Source organism: Procambarus clarkii, chromosome 59 (genome assembly GCF_040958095.1).
Source record: "Procambarus clarkii isolate CNS0578487 chromosome 59, FALCON_Pclarkii_2.0, whole genome shotgun sequence".
In the NCBI taxonomy this organism is placed as follows: Eukaryota; Metazoa; Arthropoda; class Malacostraca; order Decapoda; family Cambaridae; genus Procambarus; species Procambarus clarkii.
Window position 1 is genome coordinate 9,493,133 of NC_091208.1, and position 25,072 is coordinate 9,518,204.

Sequence of the window (25,072 nt, forward strand, 5' to 3'; positions counted from 1 at the left end):
TCCATATATACTTTATACCCATACATATACATACACACACACACACATATACATACATATATACACACACACACACATGCATTCACATACATTTGTCTCATTTACTCTGACAGGGTGAGGTAGCTGATAAAGAAACTAGTGTGCAATTAAGCACTCAATCACTGAAGGTGATGAAGGTACTTTTACAAGCTCAGGTTATATAGTTACATCATATATATACATTGTATGATTGATATATTACATGGTCAATCTTGGATACAAGTACAATATATCATCAAGTGTTCCAGTACTCATATAGTAACTACAGAGTTCAGCATACCTTAGCCCAGGAGGGCGAAAGTCAGTCAGTATGGGACATTCTACAATATAATGTTCAAGAGAGTGCATGTTTTCTCTTTCACAAAGTTGACACATTGTGTACTCGACATTTGGGTTTTGAGAAAGCTGCCAGATACGTCTATATCCCAGGCGTATTCTGGCCACTCTAACATCACATTGCCGGGTTCTTGTTCTATTAGTCTCATATGTGAATGTCTCCTCACGATATCTATCATAATATTTAATGCTACAACTTTCAGGTCTTTGAGAATTTGTTAGGTCGGTGAGATGTTCATTAGATATTTGTTTAAGTATTCTTTTTGTCACTGCTAATGAAACACCCATATCAATTTCTACCACTGGTTTTCTGCAGGCTGACTTAGCAAGCATATCAACAGTGTCATGCCTTGAGATGCTAACATGTGATGGTATCCATAGGAATTTAATCTCAAATCTGTTTTCTTTGGCAGCTAAAACATTCATTCGAATATCACTGACTATTTTCTGGGTGTCACTACTATGTGCGTTCAATGCCAGGAGTGCACTCTGCGAGTCACAGTATATAAGTCCACTGCCTTTGTCTTTTAAAAATTCAGTGGCAAGGTATATGCCTGCAAGTTCGGTTTGAGTTGTACTTGCCCAGTCATTGACGCGCTTCATTGCTGTATGTACGAGAGAAGATTGTTCAAATATGTTACATGCACATCCGGTACATCGTCCACCTTCTTCTACAGAACCGTCGGTATAGCACTGATAAACATCGTTACCCATACTCTGAATACTTTCAGTGATGCTTTTCAGTGTTAACTGTTTTAATAATGTAGTGTGCACACTATCTTTCTTGGGCGCATTTACAAAATCAACTGATAGATCCCAGTTATCCCATGGAGTAATTGGCTGATTAATCATTAGTTGAGTTGGGTACATATTTAATATTTTGATGGAGTTGGCTATCTTGTAGAACCAATATACATAATCAGATTTCGTTCTTCTTCTATAGACCTTAGGTGAGTGCAGCATATTAGAAAGTTTAGCTTGAAACTTCATGTGTTGTCTAAATCTACTCAATGCCTTCACGCCGAAAACTGTGCTAATAGACAAAATTCTCTCACTTATGCAATAATGTACTCTCTCACTTATGGTAGGTAATTTTAACTCTGCTCTCATATTAACTATTCTCGTGGACTTTGGAGCCCCAAGGATGAGACGCATAGCTTCATTTTGCAAGGTTTCAAGAGATTTCAGCTCTTTGTCAGTATACAGTGTGAGATGTAGAGCATTGTAGTCAATCACAGAGCGTATAAATGATACATAAAACATTCTAGCAAGTCTCACGTTAAGTCCATGATTGACACCAACAAGGACCCTGTTATAAAAAATGGTGGGCTTGCTATGGGGAAACTAGTGCTATTCAGGGGTAAGGTCAGTCAGAATAAAGATGTATCTATTTGGGGAGATCAGTAAGGCCCACACACCCTCAGCCACAACATAACCATAACCAGGCACTGCATCCAATGACAGGATACGGATTTGGGATTGGACGGGGGAGGCGGGGGGGGGGGGGGGTAATGGAATAATGCCCAGTAACTAAGTGATCCCCACTTACTGAAGACTGTGACAGTGGCCTGATAATACGGTTCACAAAGGGGATATTAATTTAATAGGGTATTCAAAGTATCAACACCAAATTTCTGGTGGAATAAAACAAAAAATTGTGAACATGAAAGTTACCCATGAAGGCGGTATAGAAAACGACGAAAAGATGACCGTCTCAGTGTGGAAAGAAAAGCAGAGTAATATTATTTTTTACTTGTCTAATACCATTCTTTTATAAAACATAAACATATTAAATTATAATTAAATTAAAAATGTAATCGTAAAATAAGTAATTGATAATTTTTTTTTACATATAAAGATGTAGAAATTTGAACACAAAACGCTTATTCTCCTAATATTTTCAGAAAAAAGCAGTATTTATTAAAAAGAAACTTCGATGTGTTACCAAATAAGATTTCCGAATAATAAAATTTTGAGTGTACATAGGAAAAAAAATTGTATTTACAGTCATTTGTACGTCTGCATCACTTAGCTACAGTGTACTACAGTTGTTAGTGTTGTGTAATACTTACTGAGTACCGTGTTTTAAAGCCAGTGGTTGTCACAGAAACTCGGGTTTCAACAGGTTGGTGTTTTGGTCACGCTGGTGTTTTGTTCAGGTGGCCACAGAGCTGTAAGCGTAGACCTAGTAGGTGGTCACAGTGTACCTAATCCAAGTGACGTCATGCACTAAGCATGACCCCAGTGACATCATGCGCTAAGCAAGACCCCAGTGACGTCATGCACTAAACAGGACCCGTGACGTCATGCACTAAACTGGACCCCAGTGACGTCATGCACTTAGCAGGACACCAGTGACGTCATGCACTAAGCAGGACCCCAGTGACTTTATGCACTAAGCAGGACCCCAGTGACGTCGTGAACTAAGCAGGACCCCAGTGACGTAATGCACTAAGTAGGACTTCAGTGATGTCATGCACTAAGCAGGACCCCAGTGATGTCATGCACTAAGCATGCCCCCAGTGACGTCATGCACTAAGGAGGACTTCAGTGACGTCATGCACTAAGCAAGTCCCCAGTGACGTCATGCACTAAGCAGGACCCCAGTGACGTCATGCACTAAGCATGCCCCCAGTGACGTCATGCACTAAGCAAGACTTTAGTGACGTCATGCACTAAGCATGTTCCCAGTGACGTCATGCACTAAGCAGGACCCCAGTGACGTCATGCACTAAGCAGGACTCCAGTGACGTCATGCACTAAGCAGTACCCCAGTGACGTTGTGCACTAAGCAGGACCTCAGTGACGTCATGCATTAAGCAGGACCACAGTGACGTCATGCACTAAGCAGGACCCAAGTGAAGTCATGCACTAAGCAGCACCCCAGTGACGTCATGTACTAAGCAGGACTCCAGTGACGTCATGCACTAAGCAGTACCCCAGTGACGTCATGCACTAAGCAGTACCCCAGTGACGTCATGCACTAAGCAGGACCTCAGTGATGTCATGCATTAAGCAGGACCACAGTGACGTCATGCACTAGGCCGGACGCTTTATTAATGTGAGGACTCTGACATGCGAATGGACTCACTGCTTTGTGCAGTGATCATTGTTAGTCACTGTTAAACACAAGCTTTCTGGTTGATTCTTGAATTCGGTGAATAATCGGCGGTGAATGGCGTAAATGTGTAAACATCAGTCAGGAGGAGGAGGAGGGGTGATGTCTCCATGGCAACGGCGTCTCATCTTCCCTTTAACCCGCATTTATATAGTTCATAACAAGTGAATGAGAAAGAAATGTCCAAAATCTGAACAATGTTGTAGTGTAACAAGTAGGAAGACGTGTTGCAAAATCAACATGCATGTTAACTTTATGACCCAAGTATTAGGATATGTTGGAACATCATGAAGCTTCTAATCTCAATGACCAAATATTAGGATATGTTGCCACATCATCATTCTTCTAAACTCTATGATCAAGTATTAGGATTTGTTGCCCACATCATCAATTTTCTAAACTATATCACCAAGTATTAGGATATGTTGCAACATCATCATGCTTACAAACGTTATGACCCACGTGTTATTATATGTTGCAACATCAAGGTTCTAAACTCTATGATCCAAGAATTAAGATATGTTGCAATATCATTATGCTTCTAAACACATTTTTTAGTTTAGAATATTATATCATTATAAATATTGAATTACATGAGTCTGGACCCGGGGCTGAGTGCATGGGCATGTTGACAATTTCTCTTGCAAAATCTGCCTCGTTCGTGTTGATATCAATTATATTTACAGGTGTTTGGACATCACGCATAAAGACGTTGTCCGGATCTGGCACTTTCATGCTGTTTATTGTAGTGTTTATTGTTATAACCATAACCAGGCACTGCATCACCAACCTCAACAAGGCCCTGAACAACACCAACACCAGCCTCCACACCCTCAGCCACAACATAACCATAACCAGGCACTGCATCACCAACCTCAACAAGGCCCTGAACAACATCAACACCAGCCTCCACACCCTCAGCCACAACATAACCATAACTAGGCACTGCATCCAATGACAGGATACGGATTTGGGATTGGACGGGGGAGGCGGGGGTAATGGAATGATGCTTAGTAACTAAGTGATCTCCACTTACTGACGACTGTGACATTGGCCTGAGAATACGGTTCACAAAGGGGATATTAATTTAATAGGGTATTCAAAGTACCAACACCAAATTTCTGGTGGAATAAAACATAAAAAATTGTGAACATGAAAGTTACCCATGAAGGCAGTATAGAAAACCACGAAAAGACGACCGTCTCAGTGTGGAATGAAAAGCAGAGTAGTAATATTTTTTACTTGTCAAATACCATTCTTTTATAAAACATAAACACATTAAATATTAATTAACAAAAAATATATCCGTAAAGTAAGGAATAAATAATTTGTTATATATATACATAAAAATGTAGAAATTTAAACACAAAACTCTTATCCTTTTAATATTACCAGAAAAAAGCAGTATTTATTTGAATGAAACTTTGCTGTGTTTCCAAGGATATTTCCTAGCATTAAAATTTTGAGTGTACATAGGAAAAAAAATTGTGTTTACAGTCATTTGTACGTCTGCATCACTTAGCTTCGGTGTACTACAGTTGTTAGTGTTGTGTAATACTTACTGAGTACCGTGTTTTAAAGCCAGTGGTTGTCACAGAAACTCAGGTTTCAACAGGTTGGTGTTTTGGTCACGCTGGTGTTTTGTTCAGGTGGCCACAGAGCTGTAAGCGTAGACCTAGTAGGTGGTCACAGTGTACCTAATCCAAGTGACGTCATGCACTAAGCATGACCCCAGTGACATCATGCGCTAAGCAGGACCCCAGTGACGTCATGCACTATACAGGACTTTTGACGTCATGAACTAAACTGGACCCCAGTGACGTCATGCACTTAGCAGGACACCAGTGACGTAATGCACTAAGCAGGACCCCAGTGACTTTATGCACTAAGCAGGACCCCAGTGACGCCGTGAACTAAGCAGGACCCCAGTGACGTCATGCACTAAGTAGGACTTCAATGACGTCATGCACTAAGCAGGACCCCAGTGACGTCATGCACTAAGCATGCCCCCAGTGACGTCATGCACTAAGCAAGACTTTAGTGACGTCATGCACTAAGCATGCTCCCAGTGACGTCATTCACTAAGCAAGACTCCAGTGACGTCATGCACTAAGCAGTACCCCAGTGACGTCATGCACTAAGCAGTACCCCAGTGACGTCATGCACTAAGCAGGCCCCTAGTGACGTCATGCACTAAGCAGCACCCCAGTGACGTCATGCACTAAGCAGGACTCCAGTGACGTCATGCACTAAGCAGTACCACAGTGACGTTGTGCACTAAGCAGGACCTCAGTGACGTCATGCATTAAGCAGGACCACAGAGACGTCATGCACTAAGCTGGACGCTTTATTAATGTGAGGACTCTGACATGCGAATGGACTCACTGCTTTGTGCAGTGATCATTGTTAGTCACTGTTAAACATCAGCTTTCTGGTTGTTTCTTGAATTCGGTGAATGGCGTAAATGTGTAAACATCAGTCAGGAGGAGGAGGGGTGATGTCTCCATGACAACGGCGTCGCATCTTCCCTTAAACCCGCATTTATATAGTTCATAACAAGTGAATGTGAAAGAAATGTCCGAAATCTGAACATTGTTGCAGTGTAACAAGCAGGAAGACGTGTTGCAACATCAACATGCATCTTAACTTTATGACCCAAGTATTAGGATATGTTGGAACATCATCAAGCTTCTAATCTATGACCAAATATTAGGATATGTTGCCACATCATCATGCTTCTAAACTCTATGATCAAGTATTAGAGTTTGTTGCCACATCATAAATTTTCTAAACTATATCACCAAGAATTAGGATATGTTGCAACATCATCATGCTTATAAAATTTATGACCCACGTATTATGACATGTTGCAACATCAAGGTTCTAAACTCTATGATCCAAGAATTAAGATATGTTGCAATATCATTGTGCTTCTAAACACATTTTTTAGTTTAGAATATTATATCATTATAAATATTGAATTACATGAGTCTGGACCCGGGGCTGAGTGCATGGGCAAGTTGACAATTTCTCTTGCAAAATCTGCCTCGTTCGTGTTGATATAAATTATATTTACAAGTGTTTGGATATCACGCATAGAGACGTTGTCCGGATCTACCACTTTCTTGCTGTTTATTGTAGTGCTTATTTTTATAACCATAACCAGGCACTGCATCACTAACCTCATCAAGGCCCTGAACAACATCAACACCAGCCTCCACACCCTCAGCCACAACATAACCATAACCAGGCACTACATCCATTGACAGGATACGGATTTCGGATTGGACGAGGGAGGCGGGGGGTGGGAGGGGGTAATGGAATGATGCTCAGTAACTAAGTGATCTCCACTTACTGACGACTGTGACAGTGGCCTGAGAATACGGTTCACAAAGGGGATATTAATTTAATAGGGTATTCAAAGTATCAACACCAAATTTTTGGTGAAATAAAACAAAAAAAATTGTGAACATGAAAGTTACCCATGAAGGCAGTATAGAAAACCACGAAAAGACCACCGTCTCAGTGTGGAATGAAAAGCAGAGTAATAATATTTTTTACTTGTCAAATACCATTCTTTTATAAAACATAAACATATTAAACAATAATTAATTAAAAATATAAGCGTAAAACAAGGAATTGATATTTTTTTTTAAATATAAAGATGTAGAAATTTGAACGCAAATCTTTTATTTTCCTAATATTTTTAGAAAAAGCAGTATTTATATAAAAGAAACATCGATGTGTTATTAAGACTTCTAAATATTAAAATTTTGAGTGTACATAGGAAAAAAAATTGTATTAACAGTCATTTGTACGTCTGCATCACTTAGCTACGGTGTACTACAGTTGTTAGTGTTGTGTAATACTTACTGAGTACCGTGTTTTAAAGCCAGTGGTTGTCACAGAAACTCGGGTTTCAACAGGTTGGTGTTTTGGTCACGCTGGTGTTTTGTTCAGGTGGCCACATAAGTGTAAGCGTAGACCTAGTAGGTGGTCACAGAGTACCTAATCCAAGTGACGTCATGCACTAAGCATGACCCCAGTGACATCATGCGCTAAGCAGGACCCCAGTGACGTCATGCAATTATCAGGACACCAGTGACGTCATGCACTAAGCAGGACCCCAGATACTTTATGCACTAAGCAGGACCCCAGTGACGTTGTGAACTAAGTAGGACCCCAAGTGACGTCATGCACTAATTAGGACTTCAGTGACGTCATGCACTAAGCAGGACCCCAGTGACGTCATGCACTAAGCATGCCCCCAGTGACGTCATGCACTAAGCAGGACTTCAGTGACGTCATGCACTAAGCAGGACCCCAGTGACGTCATGCACTAAGCATGCCCCCAGTGACGTCATGCACTAAGCAAGACTCCAGTGACGTCATGCACTAAGCAGGACCCCAGTGACGTCATGCACTAAGCCAGACTCCAGTGACGTCATGCACTAAGCAGGACTCCAGTGACGTCATGCACTAAGCAGGACCCAAGTGACGTCATGCAATAAGCAGCACCCCAGTAACGTCATGCACTAAGCAGGACTCCAGTGACGTCATGCACTAAGCAGGACCTCAGTGATGTCATGCATTAAGCAGGACCACAGTGACGTCATGCACTAGGCCGGACGCTTTATTAATGTGAGGACTCTGACATGCGAATGGACTCACTGCTTTGTGCAGTGATCATTGTTAGTCACTGTTAAACACCAGCTTTCTGGTTGTTTCTTGAATTCGGTGAATAAACAGCGGTGAATGGCGTAAATGTGTAAACATCAGTCAGGAGGAGGAGGAGGGGTGATGTCTCCATGACAACGGCGTCTCATCTTCCCTTTAACCCGCATTTATATAGTTCATAACAAGTGAATAAGAAAGAAAAGTCCAAAATCTGAACAATGTTGCAGTGTAACAAGTAGGAAGACATGTTGCAACATCAACGTGCATATTAACTTTATGACCCAAGTATTAGGATATGTTGGAACATCATCAAGCTTCTAATCTCTATGACCAAATATTAGGATATGTTGCCACATCATCATGCTTCTAAACTCTATGATCAAGTATTGGGATTTGTTGCCACATCATCAATTTTCTAAACTATATCACCAAGTATTAGGATATGTTGCAACATCATCATGCTTATAAACGTTATGACCCACGTATTATGATATGTTGCAACATCAAGGTTCTAAACTCTATGATCCAAGAATTAAGATATGTTGCAATATCATTATGCTTCTAAACACATTTTTTAGTTTAGAATATTATATCATTATAAATATTGAATTACATGAGTCTGGACCCGGGGCTGAGTGCATGGGCATGTTGACAATTTCTCTTGCAAAATCTGCCTCGTTCGTGTTGATATCAATTACAGTTACAGGTGTTTGGATATCACGCATAAAGACGTTGTCCGGATCTGGCACTTTCATGCTGTTTATTGTAGTGTTTATTGTTATAACCATAACCAGGCACTGCATCACCAACCTCAACAAGGCCCTGAACAACATCAACACCAGCCTCCACACCCTCAGTAACAACATAACCATAACCAGGCACTGCATTACCAATCTCAACAAGGCCCTGAACAACATCAACACCAGCCTCCACACCCTCAGCCACAACATAACCATAACCAGGCACTACATCCAATGACAGGATACGGGTTTGGGATTGGACGAGGGAGGCGGGGGGGGGGGGTAATGGAATGATGCTCAGTAACTAAGTGATATCCACTTACTGACGACTGTGACAGTGGCCTGAGAATACGGTTCACAAAGGGGATATTAATTTAATAGGGTATTCAAAGTATCAACACCAAATTTTTGGTGAAATAAAACATAAAAAATTGTGAACATGAAAGTTACCCATGAAGGCAGTATAGAAAACCACGAAAAGACTTCCGTCTCAGTGTGGAATGAAAAGCAGAGTAATAATATTTTTTACTTGTCAAATACCATTCTTTTATAAAACATAAATATATTTAACATTAATTAACTAAAAATATATCCTTAAAATAAGGAATAAATAATTTTTTATATATATAAAGATGTAGAAATTTGAACACAAAACTCTTATCATTTTAATATTAACCGAAAGAAGCAGTATTTACATGAATGAAACTTCGGTGTGTTACCAAGGAAATTTCCGAGCCTTAAAATTTTGAGTGTACATAGGAAAAAAAAATTGTGTTTACAGTCATTTGTACGTCTGCATCACTTAGCTACGGTGTACTACAGTTGTTAGTGTTGTGTAATACTTACTGAGTACCGTGTTTTAAAGCCAGTGGTTGTCACAGAAACTCTGGTTTCAACTGGTTGGTGTTTTGGTCACGCTGGTGTTTCTTGTTGTTGGTGTTTTGTTCAAGTGGCCACAGAGCTTGTAGGCGTAGACCTAGTAGGTAGTCACAGTGTACCTAATCCAAGTGACGTCATGCACTAAGCAGGACCCCAGTGACATCAAGCGCTAAGCAGGACCAAAGTGACGTCATGCACTAAGCAGGACTTCAGTGACGTCATGCACTAAGCAGGACCCCAGTGACGTCATGCACTAAGCATGCCCCCAGTGACGTCATGCACTAAGCAGGACTCCAGTGACGTCATGCACTAAGCAGGACCCCAGTGACGTCATGCAATAAGCAGGACCCCAGTGACGTCATGCACTAAGCCAGACTCCAGTGACGTCATGCACTAAGCAGGACCCCAGTGACGTCATGCACTAAGCAGGACCCCAGTGACGTCATGAACTAAGCAGGACCCAAGTGAAGTCATGCACTAAGCAGCACCCCAGTGACATCATGCACTAAGCAGGACTCCAGTGACGTCATGCACTAAGCAGTACCCCAGTGACGTCATGCACTAAGCAGGCCCCAGTGACGTCATGCACTAACCAGGCCCCTGACTGACGTTATGCACTAAACAGGACCTCAGTGATGCCATGCATTAAGCAGGACCACAGTGACGTCATGCACTAAGCCGGACGCTTTATTAATGTGAGGACTCTGACATGCGAATGGACTCACTGCTTTGTGCAGTGATCATTGTTAGTCACTGTTAAACACCTGCTTTCTGGTTGTTTCTTGAATTCGGTGAATGGCGTAAATGTGTAAACATCAATCAGGAGGAGGAGGAGGGGTGATGTCTCCATGACAACGGCGTCTCATCTTCCCCTTAACCCGCATTTATAAAGTTCATAACAAGTGAATGAGAAAGAAATCTCCAAAATCTGAACATTGTTGCAGTGTAACAAGTAGGAAGACGTGTTGCAACATCAACATGCATCTTAACTTTTTAACCCTAGTATTAGGATATGTTGGAACATCATCAAGCTTCTAAACTCTATGACCAAACATTAGGATATGTTGCCACATCATCATGCTTCTAAACTCTATGATCAAGTATTAGGATTTGTTGCCACATCATCAATTTTCTAAGCTATATCACCAAGTATTAGGATATGTTGCAACATCATCATGCTTATAAACGTTATGACCCACGTATTATGATATGTTGCAACATCAAGGTTCTAAACTCTATGATCCAAGAATTAGGATATGTTGCAATATCATTATGTTTCTAAACACATTTTTTAGTTTTGGGATATTATATCATCATAAATATTGAATTACATGAGTCTGGACCCGGGGCTGAGTTCATGGGCATGTTGACAATTTCTCTTGCAAAATCTGCCTCGCTCGTGTTGATATCAATTATATTTACAGGTGTTTGGATATCACACATAAAGACGTTGGCCGGATCTACCACTTTCTTGCTGTTTATTGTAGTGTTTATTGTTATAACCATAACCAGGCACTGCATCACCAACCTCAACAAGGCCCTGAACATCATTAACACCAGCCTCCACACTCTCAGCCACAACATAACCATAACCAGGCACTGCATCACCAACCTCAATAAGGCCCTGAACAACATCAACATCAGCCTCCTCACTCTCAGCCACAACATAACCATAACCAGGCACTGTATCACCAACCTCAACAAGGCCCTGAACAACATGAACACCAGCCTCCACACCCTCAGCCACAACATAACCATAACCAGGCACTGCATCCAATTACAAGATAAGGAATAGGGATTGGACGGGGGGATAAAGGAGTGGTGCCCAGCAGCTAAGTTATCCTTACTTACTGACATCTTTGACAATGGCCTAAGAATACGGTACACAAAGCGGATATTAATAAGGCATTGCAAGTATCAACATAAAATTTCTGGTAAAATGAAACAAAAAAAAATTGAATATAAAAGTTAATCATTAAAGGGGTATAGAAAAACACGACAATTCAATGATGTGGGTGTGAGAGGATGAGCAAGATATTAATATTTATTATTTATTAAATACAAACATTTTGTACCATGAAAAATTCTGATATTAAAATTTTACTACTAATATAAAAGTAAATAAAAACGTTTGTCATTTTTTATTTTGTATAATATTTTAAGAATTTTAGCACAAGTTTTTTTTACCTAAATTTTTAGTAAAATAATTTAATTTATATAAAAATAAACTTTAGTTAAAATAGACTAAAACTTGATGGTAAAAAATTTTGAGTGTACATTATACACATTAAACTATGCAGTGATTAGGGACCCAACCCGTTCTTGCACTTTTGTATAGTCAATATTGACTTATTAAATTCATGCATATGTGACTTACTAATTTATTGTGAATATTTTAGCTTACCTTGAAAAGCTTCATAGAAAACACCAACCTTACCTACCCTTCTTAGTATGTTAAGATTAGCATCTCATTGCTTCGTAATTACAATTATTACTTAACCTATTATAGGTATAGGTTAAGTAATAATTGTAATTACGAAGCAATGAGATGCTTATCTTAACATACTAAGAAGGTTAGGGAAGGTCGGTGTTTTCTGTGAAGCTTTTCAAGGTAAACGGAAATATTCACAATAAATTAGTATGTCACATATGCACTTATTTAATAAGTCAATATTGACAGTAAAAAAGTGCGAGAACGGGTTGAGGAATCACTTAGAGGCTGTCTACTACACTAGTCGTCGCAGTTGTTAGAGTGGGGGACACTTAGCTACTGTGTACCATGTTCTGAGGTCTGTGGTTGTCACAGAAAGGCACTTTTCAACAGGTTGTTGTTGGTGTTTTGGTCACGCTGGTGTTTCTTGTTGTTAATGTTTTGTTCAGGTGGTCACAGAGTACTTAATCCCAGTGACGTCATGCACTCACCAGGACTCCAGTGACGTCATGCACTAAGCAGGACCCCAGTGATGTCATGTACGAAGCAGGACCCTAGTGACGTCATGCACTAAGCAGGACCCCAGTGGCGTCATGTACTAAACAGGACCCTAGTGACGTCAGGCCCTAAACAGGACCCCAGAGACATCATGCACTAAGCAGAACCCCTGTGACGTCATGCACTAAGCAGGACCCAAGTGGTGTCATGCACTAAGCAGGACCCCTGTGACGTCATGCACTAAGCAGGATCCCAGTGACGTCCTACACTAAGCAGGAACCCAGTGACGTCCTGCACTAAGCAGGACCCCAGTGATGTCATTCACTAAGCTGGACCCCAGTGACGTTATGCTCTAAGCAGGACTCCCAGTGACGTCATGCACTAAGCAGGATCCCAGTGACGTCATACACTAAGCAGAATCTCAGTGACGTCATGCACTAAGTAGGACCCTCATGAATGTGAGGACTCTGACATGAGAATGGATTCACTACTGCGTGCAGTGATCATTGTAAGGCACTGTTAAACACCTGCTTTCTGGTTGTTTCTTTAATTCGGTGAATGAACGGCGGTGAATGGCGTAAATGTGTAAACATCAGTCAGGAGGAGGAGGAGGGGTGATGTCTCTTGACAATGGCGTCGCATCTTCCCTTTAACCGGTATTTAATTAATATATAACAAGTGAATGAGAAAGAAATGTCCAAAATCTGAACAATGTTGCGGTGTAACAAGTAGGAAGACGTGTTGCAACATCATCATGTTTCCTAACTTTATGATCCAAGTATTAAGATATGTTGCAACATCATCAATCATCTTCTGAGCTCTATGACCCAGTATTAGGATATGTTGCAACATCATCATGCTTCTTAACTCTATGATCAAATATTAGGATATGTTGAAACATCAAGGTTCCAAACTCTATGATCCAAGAATTAAGTTATGTTGCAATATCATGCTTCTAAACTCCGTTTTTAGTTTAGAATATAGATTAGAATAATATTTCATTATAAATATTGAATTCCATGAGTCTGGAACGGGGACCAAGTGCATGGGCATGTTGACAAATTCTCTTGCAAAATCTGCCTCGCTCGTGTTGATATGAATTATATTTACATGAGTTTGGATATTACGCACAATGAAGTTGTCCGGATCTACCACTTTCATGCTGTTTATTGTAGTGTTTATTGTTATAACCATAACCAGGCACTGCATCACCAACCTCAACAAGGCCCTGAACAACATCAACACCAGCCTCTACACCCTCAGCCACAACATAACCATAACCAGGCACTGCATCACCAACCTCAACAAGGCCCTGAACAACATCAACACCAGCCTCCACACCCTCAGCCACAACATAACTATAACCAGGCACTGCATCACCAACCTCAACAAAGCCCTGAACAACACCAACACCAGCCTCCACACCCTCAGCCACAACATAACCATAACCAGGCACTGCATCACCAGCCTCAACAAGGCCCTGAACAACATCAACACCAGCCTCCACACCCTCAGCCACAACATAACCATAACCAGGCACTGCATCCAATGACAGGATAAGAATTTGGGATTGGACGGGGAAGGCGGGGGAAAGGGGTAATGGAATGATGCCCAGTAACTAAGTGATCCCCACTTACTGACGACTGTGACAGTGGCCTGAGAATACGGTTCGCAAACAGACAAATAACACAACACCTATACCCCCTATTAGACTATTTTACAGGAACTTCTTTTCCACAGCTCATAAAACGGAGGAAAGGGTCCTGAAAGATATTGTTAATAGAAACGTTATCCCTACAGAGAAAAATCAGAGGATACAACTGACGATTTACTATAAAAGCAGAAAAACGGCCAGCCTACTCATGAGAAACTCTCCAGACACAAAACAGAACGCTTTAAAAGAGACTAACGTCGTCTATGCCTTCAAATGCCCTCTTGGGGACTGTAAGCTCCAAAAAACCCAGTATATAGGCAAGACAACAACATCTCTTTCTAGGCGTTTAACGATGCATAAGCAACAGGGCTCCATTAAGGAACATATAATCTCTTCCCACAACCAAACCATCGCCAGAGAAATCCTAGTAAACAACACAGAAATCATCGATAGATACAGCGATAGCAGGCGGCTTGACGTTTGCGAGGCACTACACATCAAGAAGTCAACACCAGCAATCAACAGCCAATTAATGCACAACTATATTCTACCCACCTCAAGACTCCGCTCCAATATAGAAGCATCAAGAAATATGGACCAATAGGCTTTCTACAAACACTTCTATTCAATACCCATTGTTTCGTGTTCTGTCTTGTGTTGATGAAATTAATACCCTATTAATGCCACCTCTTGTTCTGTCTTGTGTTGATGAAATTAATACCCTATTAATGCCACCTCACCCCATCCACCTCACTGAAATGTAGATATAAAAACGGAGATGCGTAAGTTCTATTCAGTTGTGTATTTGTAAACTAAAAATCTTTGAAAATGTAATAAGTTTTACGAAACGCGCTCGTGTCGCATCAGACTAGAAATAAAAATGAATTTTGGAGAATTGATTTTTGATTTACCTCCAACAGTGAAAAGAAATGTACGAAAGATTGAGAAAATTCGTGTTAGAATTATTAATCTTACTTTTTCGGTCATATTTAATAATATATATATATATATATATATATATATATATATATATATATATATATATATATATATATATATATATATATATAAATATATATATATATATATATATATATATATATATATATATATATATATATATATATATATATATATATATATATATATATACATGTATGTATGAGGGAGTGTACATGTGTATACAACATTGATAATTTTGTAACTAGCGTCAAACATTGTTATTTGCTTAGCTAAACGAATTACAGGGTTCAGTTCCTGAACCGATCATGTGCCTCTGTAATCCTTTACACCACCTTCAACGGGATGGGTATGGGGTGCATAATAAAGAAAGAAATTGAATTGAATTATAAAACATAAACTTATTAAAAAAATTAATTAAAAATATAAAATTAAAACTAGGAATTAATAATTTTTTTTTATTTTTTAAAGATGTAGAAATTTAAACACAAAACTCTACTTCCTTAATATTACCTGAAAAAAAACATTATTTATATAATAGAAACTTCAATGTGTTACCAGCGAGATTTCCGAAATTTAAAATTTTGAGTGTACATAGGAAAAAAAATTGATTACAGTCATTAGTAAGTCGGCATCACTTAGCTACTGTGTACTACAGTTGTTAGTGTTGTATAACACTATATGGGACCAGCCCCTCTAATAGTTTCCACGTGTAAATTATTATGTATCTCTCCCGCCTGCGCTCAAGGGAGTACAGATTTAGGCTCTTCAGTCGGTCCCAATAGTTTAGATGTTTTACTGTTGTTGTTGTTAAAGATTTAGCTATTCAGGACGGAGTGTCCATGTAGCACGGGCTATGGTGAGCCCGTAAATGTTTTACTGAGTGGATTCTAGCAGCAAAGGATCTCTGCACGCTCTCCAGGTCAGCAATTTCTCCAGCGTTGAAAGGGGCTGGTATTGTGCAGCAGTATTCCACTCTAGAGAGCACAAGCATTTTGAAAAGTATCATCATCGGTATAGCATCTGTAGTGTGAAAAGTTCTTGTTATTCAACCTGTCATTTTTCTTGCAGTTGTGACGGCTACTTTATTGTGTTCTTTAAAGGTAAGGTCTCCCGACGTGAGTACACCCAGATCCTTTACATTGCCTTTTCGTTCTATGTTATGATTTGCCTGAGTTTTGTACGTGGTTTTAGTACAGTGGTGAATGACATAAATGTGTAAACATCAGTGAGGAGGAGGAGGGGTGATGTCTCCATTACAACGGCGTCGCATCTTCCCTTTTACCAATATTTAAATACTATATAACAAGTGAATGTGAAAGAAATGTCCAAAATCTGAAATCCAAGTATTAGGATATGTTGCAACATCATCATGCTTTTAAACTCATTTTTTAGTTTAGAAAAATATTTCATTATACATATTGAATTCCATGAGTCTGAACACGGGACTGAGTGCATGGGCATGTTGACAATTTCTCTTGCAAAATCTGCCTCGCTCGTGTTCATATAATTTATATTTACAGGAATTTGGATATCACGCATAAAGACGTTGTCCGGATCTTCCACTTCATGTTGTTTATTGTAGTGCTTATTGTTATAACCATAACCAGGCATTGCATCACCAACCTCAACAAGGCCCTGAACAACATCAACACCAGCCTCCACACCCTCAGCCACAACATAACCATAACCAGGCACTGCATCACCAACCTCAACAAGGCCCTGAACAACATCAACACCGGCCTCCACACCCTCAGCCATAACATAACCATAACCTGCATCACCAACCTCAACAAGGCCCTGAACAACATCAACACCAGCCTCCACACCCTCAGCCACAACATAACCAGGCACTGCATCACCAACCTCAACAAGGCCCTGAACAGCATCAACACCAGCCTCCACACCCTCTGCCACAACATAACCATAACCAGACACTGCATCACCAACCTCAACAAGGCCCTGAACAACATCATCACCGGCCTCCACACCCTCAGCCACAACATAACCATAACCAGGCACTGCATCCAATGACAGGATACGGATTTCGGATTGGACAAGGGAGGCGGGGGGGGGGGGGTAATGGAATGATGCTCAGTAACTAAGTGATCCCCACTTACTGACGACTGTGACAGTGGCCTGAGAATACAGTTCACAAAGGGGATATTAATATAAATAAATAAAAAAATAAATGTTTATTTAGGTAAGGTACATACATACAAGAAATTTTTACAAAGATTGGTTGACTTATAGGTAGAGCTAGTACATACAATGCCTAAAGCCACTATTACGCAAAGCGTTTCTGGCATGAACAACTTAAATGACAAGCTTAATACTAATTGAGCATAAAGAGTGGAATGAAAACAAGAAATGAAAACATAGCTGAAAAAGCAGCACAAATACAATTATGTCGACAAGCAGCGCTCAAAAAAAAAAAACAGACATTGGTTGACAATAGAAGGGTAAGGTAGGTTACAGGGAATTTATTAGGTATAGCTTCGTTTTTATCTTAAACTGGTTGAGAGAGGTACAGTCTTTAACATGGTTGGGAAGGTCATTCCACATTCTGGGCCCCTTGATTTGTAGAGCATTTCTAGTTTGAATAAGTCGTACTCTAGGAATATCAAAACTGTATTTATTTCTGGTGTAGTGCTCATGGGTTCTGTTACAACCTTCTATGAAGCTTTTGAGGTTAGGATTGGCATTACAGTTTAGCGTTTTATATATGTTTAATACACATGAGAGAATGTGCAGTGACTTAATGTCTAACCTATTCAGAGATTTGAGTAGGGGTACCGAGTGATGTCTGGGGCCAGAGTTGGATATTGTCCTGTTACGAACCCGAGTTCAACGTCCGAGCACGGAGCAGTGACGACCACGCCATCTGTGGGTCAGCTCCCGAAACCCCCTCCAAATGGACGGGGCCATCAAGTGAGGACAAAAAATACCAGCCACAAGGGCTAGTTTCCTGTCCTGATCAGCTCATAACACAGCCGCTGCTGACCTCTGGTGAGGTGGAGCTTAGACAGCAACGCCATCTATGGAGTGGATAGGTGGGCGCTTGGGTCTGAGCCGGTAAGTGACATGTCCTAGAGTGTCCCTAGAACTGATGACGTGTCTGATTACAGAGTCGACCTGGGACTGCTGTAATGGAAGTTGGATCAGTCTACCCAAGGCAGTCGTCTTGTCTCCAAGCGTTTGCTGCAGCAGCTGTGAGTCGTCCCCCGGATGAACACTGTGGTGTTACCCTGCCTGTGAAGTGGCAGTTGAGGGATTGTCGTACCCGGGACTGACTGTTGGAGACGCTTAACCACTGGGGTGTTGTGGCAAGGAGAGTGGTCTGTGGGATCACACGAGGCTCCTGACTAGGGTTCGCGACCTTAGTATCGATCGTGGAGTGGCCTAACCAGCGTTGCTGATTGGAACCTGCCAGCTACCGGCTGGACTTGTGGTTGATGGCCTCCACGACGGTGCCCCCCGTGGAACTGTGATTTGGCTGCCTGTGGCCAGGGTAGACTCAAGAGAATCGATGGATTCGTCGTGAGGCCACAAGAGGACTAAGAGCTTAGCACCGTGAACGTCCAGAGTCTTCAGAAGAAGACTACGTTATACATTATAGTGTTTATTCCTCCCCCTTGTGATAATCTTTATATTATTTATGGTGACGGTGTTAATTATATTATTAAGTTTTTGCCTTTATTTCCCTTCCCCTTTTATTTTACTTGCGTTACGGATCACATCCCTTGAAAGCCACTACTAGCTTGGGGCCGGATACCCTACCTCTAACAACATCAGAGAAAGAACCCGGTTGCGACCCGAGAGGGCCGTAACATAATTGGCATCCCCAGCGGGATCCGACCCCTTGTCAAGTATGTTTGACAGGGGTGGTGAAGTGGCGTAATCCCTGTAAATAATTCCCCCTGTGCATGACTATTAGGCGTTATACGTCCTGTGCGGTGCTCGGTGTGACTCAGTGCAATATTGTAGAGCGATGCGCTCGCTGTGATTAAGTGCAATATTGTGAAGCGCGGTGCCCAGTGTAATTACGTGCAATATTGGCAAGTGCAGTGTTTGGCGCGATAAAGTGCAATATTGACGTAGAACAGTGCTCGGTGCGTTAAGTGCTTACGTGAAAGCGGTGTGTTAAGTGCTAGTGTGCTAGTGACAATGGCAGAAAAAGCGACCATCGACGATCTGGACGATGTTCAGGCTTTTCTGAACAGGGAGGACTGTCTTGCCAGATTAAAATATCTGGGCAAACAGGAACTCGTACTGGTGAGTGCCTACCTGGAGATCAAGATCCGTGCCAGTGATTCCCGTGTGGAGATCTTGTCCAAGGTTCACCGGCATTTGAAGGCCGATGAGAAACAGGAAAGTGAGGCACAAGGTATAAAAGAAAGTGAGGAAGTAGCTTCCACTGAAAAGGAAGATAAAGGCAGTGACATTGACAGTGATGCAGGTGAGCTGAACATAAGTTTACTTACAGTCAAAATGCGTGCCTTGGAAATAAATCGTGAAATTGAATGGAAGAAATTAGAAATAGAACGAGAATTGAAAGATAAAGAATTAGAGATGAGGCGTTTAGAATTAGAAGAGAGGAAAGAAGAGCGAGAAAGAGAAGAGAAACGAGAAAGAAAAGAGCGAGAAAGAGAAGAGCGAGAAAGAGAAGAGAAGCGCGAGAGAGAGAAGAAAAGGAAAAAGAGAGACAACATGAGCTAGAAGTATTGCGATTAGACGGTGGTCAGAGCCAAACAACTGGAACAAGTATTTTCGATCCGGTTAGGAATATCAAAATGGTCCCGAAGTTCAACGAGAAGGAAGTTTCGAAGTTCTTCGCGGCCTTCGAGAAAGTCGCAGCCTCTTTGGAGTGGCCGAAGGAGAATTGGGCCATCATGATACAGTCAGTCTTGACTGGGAAGGCCCAAATCGCCTACTCCACGTTGTCCCTTGATGACTCTGGCGATTACGACAAGGTGAAGAAGGTGGTGCTCATGGCGTACCAATTGGTACCTGAGGCGTACAGGCAAAAGTTTAGAAACCTGAAGAAGACCTCAGAGCACACTTTCACCGAATTCGCGACCATCAAGGAGCGACTTTTCCAAGAATGGTGTACCTCTCGGAAGGTGGAGACCAAAGAAGACCTCGAGCAGCTCATACTGTTAGAGGACTTCAAGGATTGTTTGTCTGGAAACCTGAAGACGTACTTGGAGGAACAGCAGGTGGAGACCTTAAGTGCGGCAGCCACCATGGCTGAGGAATACATCCTGACGCATAGGCCTTCTGCTAAGTACGTCCCGAGGAATTACCCACGCCGGTTTGACAGACCTCATCAGGAAGAGGAGAGACCCGTCCCACGAAGCGCTGAGAAGACGCCCCCAAGTAGCCCTCGAAGGACTAGTCCTAATAGTCCGCAACACCGGAGTCCGAGGAGGAATATGGTGTGCTGGACTTGTGGGCAGAAAGGGCATGTAGCTGCTATGTGCCGAGGCAGAAGAGGTAGCGGCGCTCGTAGGGAGGTGATGTTGATGAGCTGTGTAACACTACCAGCAGGATGCCAGTCTACGACTACGCAGGAAGAACCAAGTTTGTTCGCCCCTCACACTTCAGGCGGGTATGTATCGAGTGATCATACTGGTAGGTCAGTTGTAGTGCTCAGAGATAGTGGAGCAGCCCAGTCCCTGATCGTGAAAAACTCGTTACCCGAGGGAGTGAGTGTGGATGGTAGACAAAAGGTTGTCCTGGTTGGGTTTCCTAGGACGCGGTACGTCGCCCCCTTAGTGCCGGTACATCTCGACTCGCCTTACTTCAGCGGCACATGTGCGTTGGCAGTAGTCAATACCCTCCCTATAGCTGGGATTGACGTGGTACTAGCCAACGACTTGGTGACAGATTGGAGCACCAATCATCCCAAGATTGTGGACGAGTCAGCCGGAACAGCAAGGTCTAAGGTAACAGTGGGCAGTGGTAATAACCCGGTACAGACAGCCCCGGAATTAAATAAAATGTTTAATCCTTCCTCTCACCCACAGATCGACAGCATTATAGCAAAGTCTCCTGATTCTTCTCCTGACGAGGAACATGAGGTTATGATGGCAGAAGCGACTGAGCGAGAAGAGGGGTCTCGTGTGCAAGCACCCACGGATACCAACGAGTCTGGAGCGAAGGCACCTGAGTACTTGCGGTATGGCAAGATACCACGTTCATTGAACCGGCCAGAGAATCCCCAGACGTCGGAGGTATGTGAGGTATGTTCGAAAGGTCTAGTGCCCTCTTCGGTCCAAACCAGGCTAATTGTTATAGCCGGCTATGGACATTTCAAGCTCAGGAAACTTGTCCCAAAGTTAACCAAATGTTTCCTAGCGGTATTTTTTGTTCTCGTATGTGTTCTCAGTAAGGACCAGTGGACGATCCGACAGATGATGGCTCCCGTGAACATTGTGAAAGGATCCCAGGGATTGAAGATTTGCACTGCGAGTGTTGCAGTCAAAAGAGGGACCTGGAAGGTGATGGTAGATACAGGAGGTACGAGATATGATATTATGAGTGACTGTTTCCGACAGGTTGACACCCCCCGTGTGATTGCTGAGCCTGGATTCAGCGTTATGCGGAACGTTGGTCGACCGGACGGTGGCAGAGCAGACATCATCTACGGTGTACAAGCAGCTCTGTTGGAACTAGGTGTGGGCCTAGTAGGTGAGTGTGTAGTAAGTACTGACTTGCCCACTGTCGCTGTCACTCTAAATAATCCGACCCCTGTATTCCAGGTTCCCGTCTCCCTGAAGGACAACCCAACTGGTACTAGAAATGCCGTCTGTAACCAGCCATCATCGGTGCCACGACACAGGGAAGTGTCGAGTCGCCCCAGATCATGTCTACACCGATCCTTACTCGAGAGATGTGAGATGATGCCCCTGCTTGGCATTGCAGTGGAGGTGTGGAAGATTACATCAGGCAGATCATCGTCTTCCACCTGCAAGTTTCCTTCATGCCAGAGTTGCCCAGTGGGACAGTTCTGTGGACAGGACATCCTCGCCATTCCAGTTCTTAGTGTACGTGAGTCCATTTGGAGTTGTGTCCCCGTACTAATTTGGTTTGTGTTTCTCTTTTTAGCACCCCAAACCAAATTCTTTTTGGTGGGGAGGTGTTACGGACCCGAGTCCAACGTCCGAGCACGGAGCAGTGACGACCACGCCATCTGTGGGTCAGCTCCCGAAACCCCTCCAAATGGACGGCGCCATCAAGTGAGGACAGGAAATACCAGCCACAAGGGCTAGTTTCCCGTCCTGATCAGCTCATAACACAGCCGCTGCTGACCTCTGGTGAGGTGGAGCTTAGACAGCAACGCCATCTATGGAGTGGATAGGTGGGCGTTTGGGTCTGAGCCGGTAAGTGACATGTCCTAGAGTGTCCCAAGAACTGATGACGTGTCTGATTACAGAGTCGACCTGGGACTGCTGTAATGGAAGTTGGATCAGTCTACCCAAGGCAGTCGTCTTGTCTCCAAGCGTTTGCTGCAGCAGCTGTGAGTCATCCCCCGGATGAACACTGTGGTGTTACCCTGCCAGTGAAGTGGCAGTTGAGGGATTGTCGTACCCGGGACTGACTGGTGGAGACGCTTAACCACTGGGGTGTTGTGGCAAGGAGAGTGGTCTGTGGGATCACACGAGGCTCCTGACTAGAGTTCGCGACCTTAGTATCGATCGTGGAGTGGCCTAACCAGCGTTGCTGAGTGGAACCTGCCAGCTACCGGCTGGACTTGTGGTTGATGGCCTCCACGACGGTGCCCCCAGTGGAACTGTGATTTGGCTGGCCTGTGGCCAGGGTAGACTCAAGAGAATCGAAGGATTCGTCGTGAGGCCACAAGAGGACTAAGAGCTTAGCACTGTTGAGCACCGTGAACGTCCAGAGTCTTCAGAAGAAGACTACGTTATACATTATAGTGTTTATTCCTCCCCCTTGTGATAATCTTTATATTATTTATGGTGACGGTGATAATTATATTATTAAGTTTTTGCCTTTATTTCCCTTCCCCTTTTATTTTACTTGCGTTACGGATCACATCCCTTGAAAGCCACTACTAGCTTGGGGCCGGATACCCTACCTCTAACAACATCAGAGAAAGAACCCGGTTGCGACCCGAGAGGGCCATAACATGTCCTAATAGCAGCTTTGTGTTGAGTAATTAGAGGACGTAAGTGATTTTGGGTAGTAGAGCTCCAAGCACAAATACCATAGTTGAGACATGGATAGATAAGGGAGTAATAAAGAGTCACCAGGGCAGGGCGTGGTACATAATATCAGATCTTAGAAAGAATGCCCACAGTTTTTGAAACTTTTTTTGATATATTTAGAATGTGTCCCTGGAAATTCAGCTTGTGGTCAATGAGAATGCCAAGGAATTTGCCATCTAATTTGTTACAAATTTGGGTATTGTTTATTTTGAGATTTATTTGATTAGAGGATTTATTGCCAAACAGAATATAGAAAGTTTTGTCAATATTAAGGGTGAGTTTGTTGGCAGTTAGCCAAAGATGGACTTTATTTAGCTCAGTATTTACTGTGGCATTTAGAGCAAGGGGATCAGGACTGGAGTAAATGAAGGTTGTGTCGTCAGCAAATAGAATTGGTTAGAGGTGTTGGGAGGCATTTGGAAGGTCATTAATGTAGATGAGAAAGAGGAGAGGGCCAAGAATGCTGCCCTGAGGAACACCAATGATGATGGGTAGGGTGGGAGAAATTGTATTATTCACAGAACCATACTGGAGCCTGTCAGTAAGGTAGGATTTGAGGTATTGCAGGGAGTGTCCTCTGACTCCATAATGATGTAATTTAAGAAGGTTTTTGTGGTTGACAGTGTCAAAAGCTTTACGCAGGTCCACAAATAACCCAACAGGGAACTCATTTCTATCAAGAGCTGTATGAATCGAGTTAAGCATACTAATAAGTATGGTATTCAAAGTATCAAACACCAAATTTCTGGTGGAATAAAACATAAAAAATTGTGAACATGAAAGTTACTCATGAAGGCAGTATAGAACACCACGAAAAAGACGATCGTCTCAGTGTGGAAAGAAAAGCAGAGTAATAATATTTTTTACTTGTCAAATACCATTCTTTTACAAAACATAAAGTTATTAAATAAAAAATTATTTAAAAACATAAAAGTAAAACAAGGAAGAGAAACCTTTTTTTATTTTAAAAGATGTAGAATATTAAACACAAAACTCTACTTCCTTAATATTACCAGAAAACACATTATTTATATAAAAGAAACCTACGTGTTTGGCGAAATTAACGAAATTTAAAATTTTAATTGTACATAGGAAAAAAATTGTGTTTACAGTCATTTGTAAGTCTGCATCACTTATCTACTGTGTACTACAGTTGTTAGTGTTATATAATAGTTACCGAGTACCGTGCTTTAAGGCCAGTGGTTGTCACAGAAACTCAGGTTTCAACAGGTTGGTGTTTTGGTCACGCTGGTGTTTCTTGTTGTTCGTGTTTTGTTCAGGTGGCCACAGAGCTGTAAGCGTAGACCTAGTAGGTGGTCACAGTGTACCTAATCCAAGTGACGTCAGGCACTAAGCAGTACTCCAGTGACGTCATGCAGTAAGCAGGACCCCAGTGACGTCATGCAATAAACAGGACCCCAGTGACGTCATGCAATAAACTAGACCCCAGTGACGTCATGCACTAAGCAGGACACCAGTGACGTCATGCACTAGTCAGGACCCCAGTTA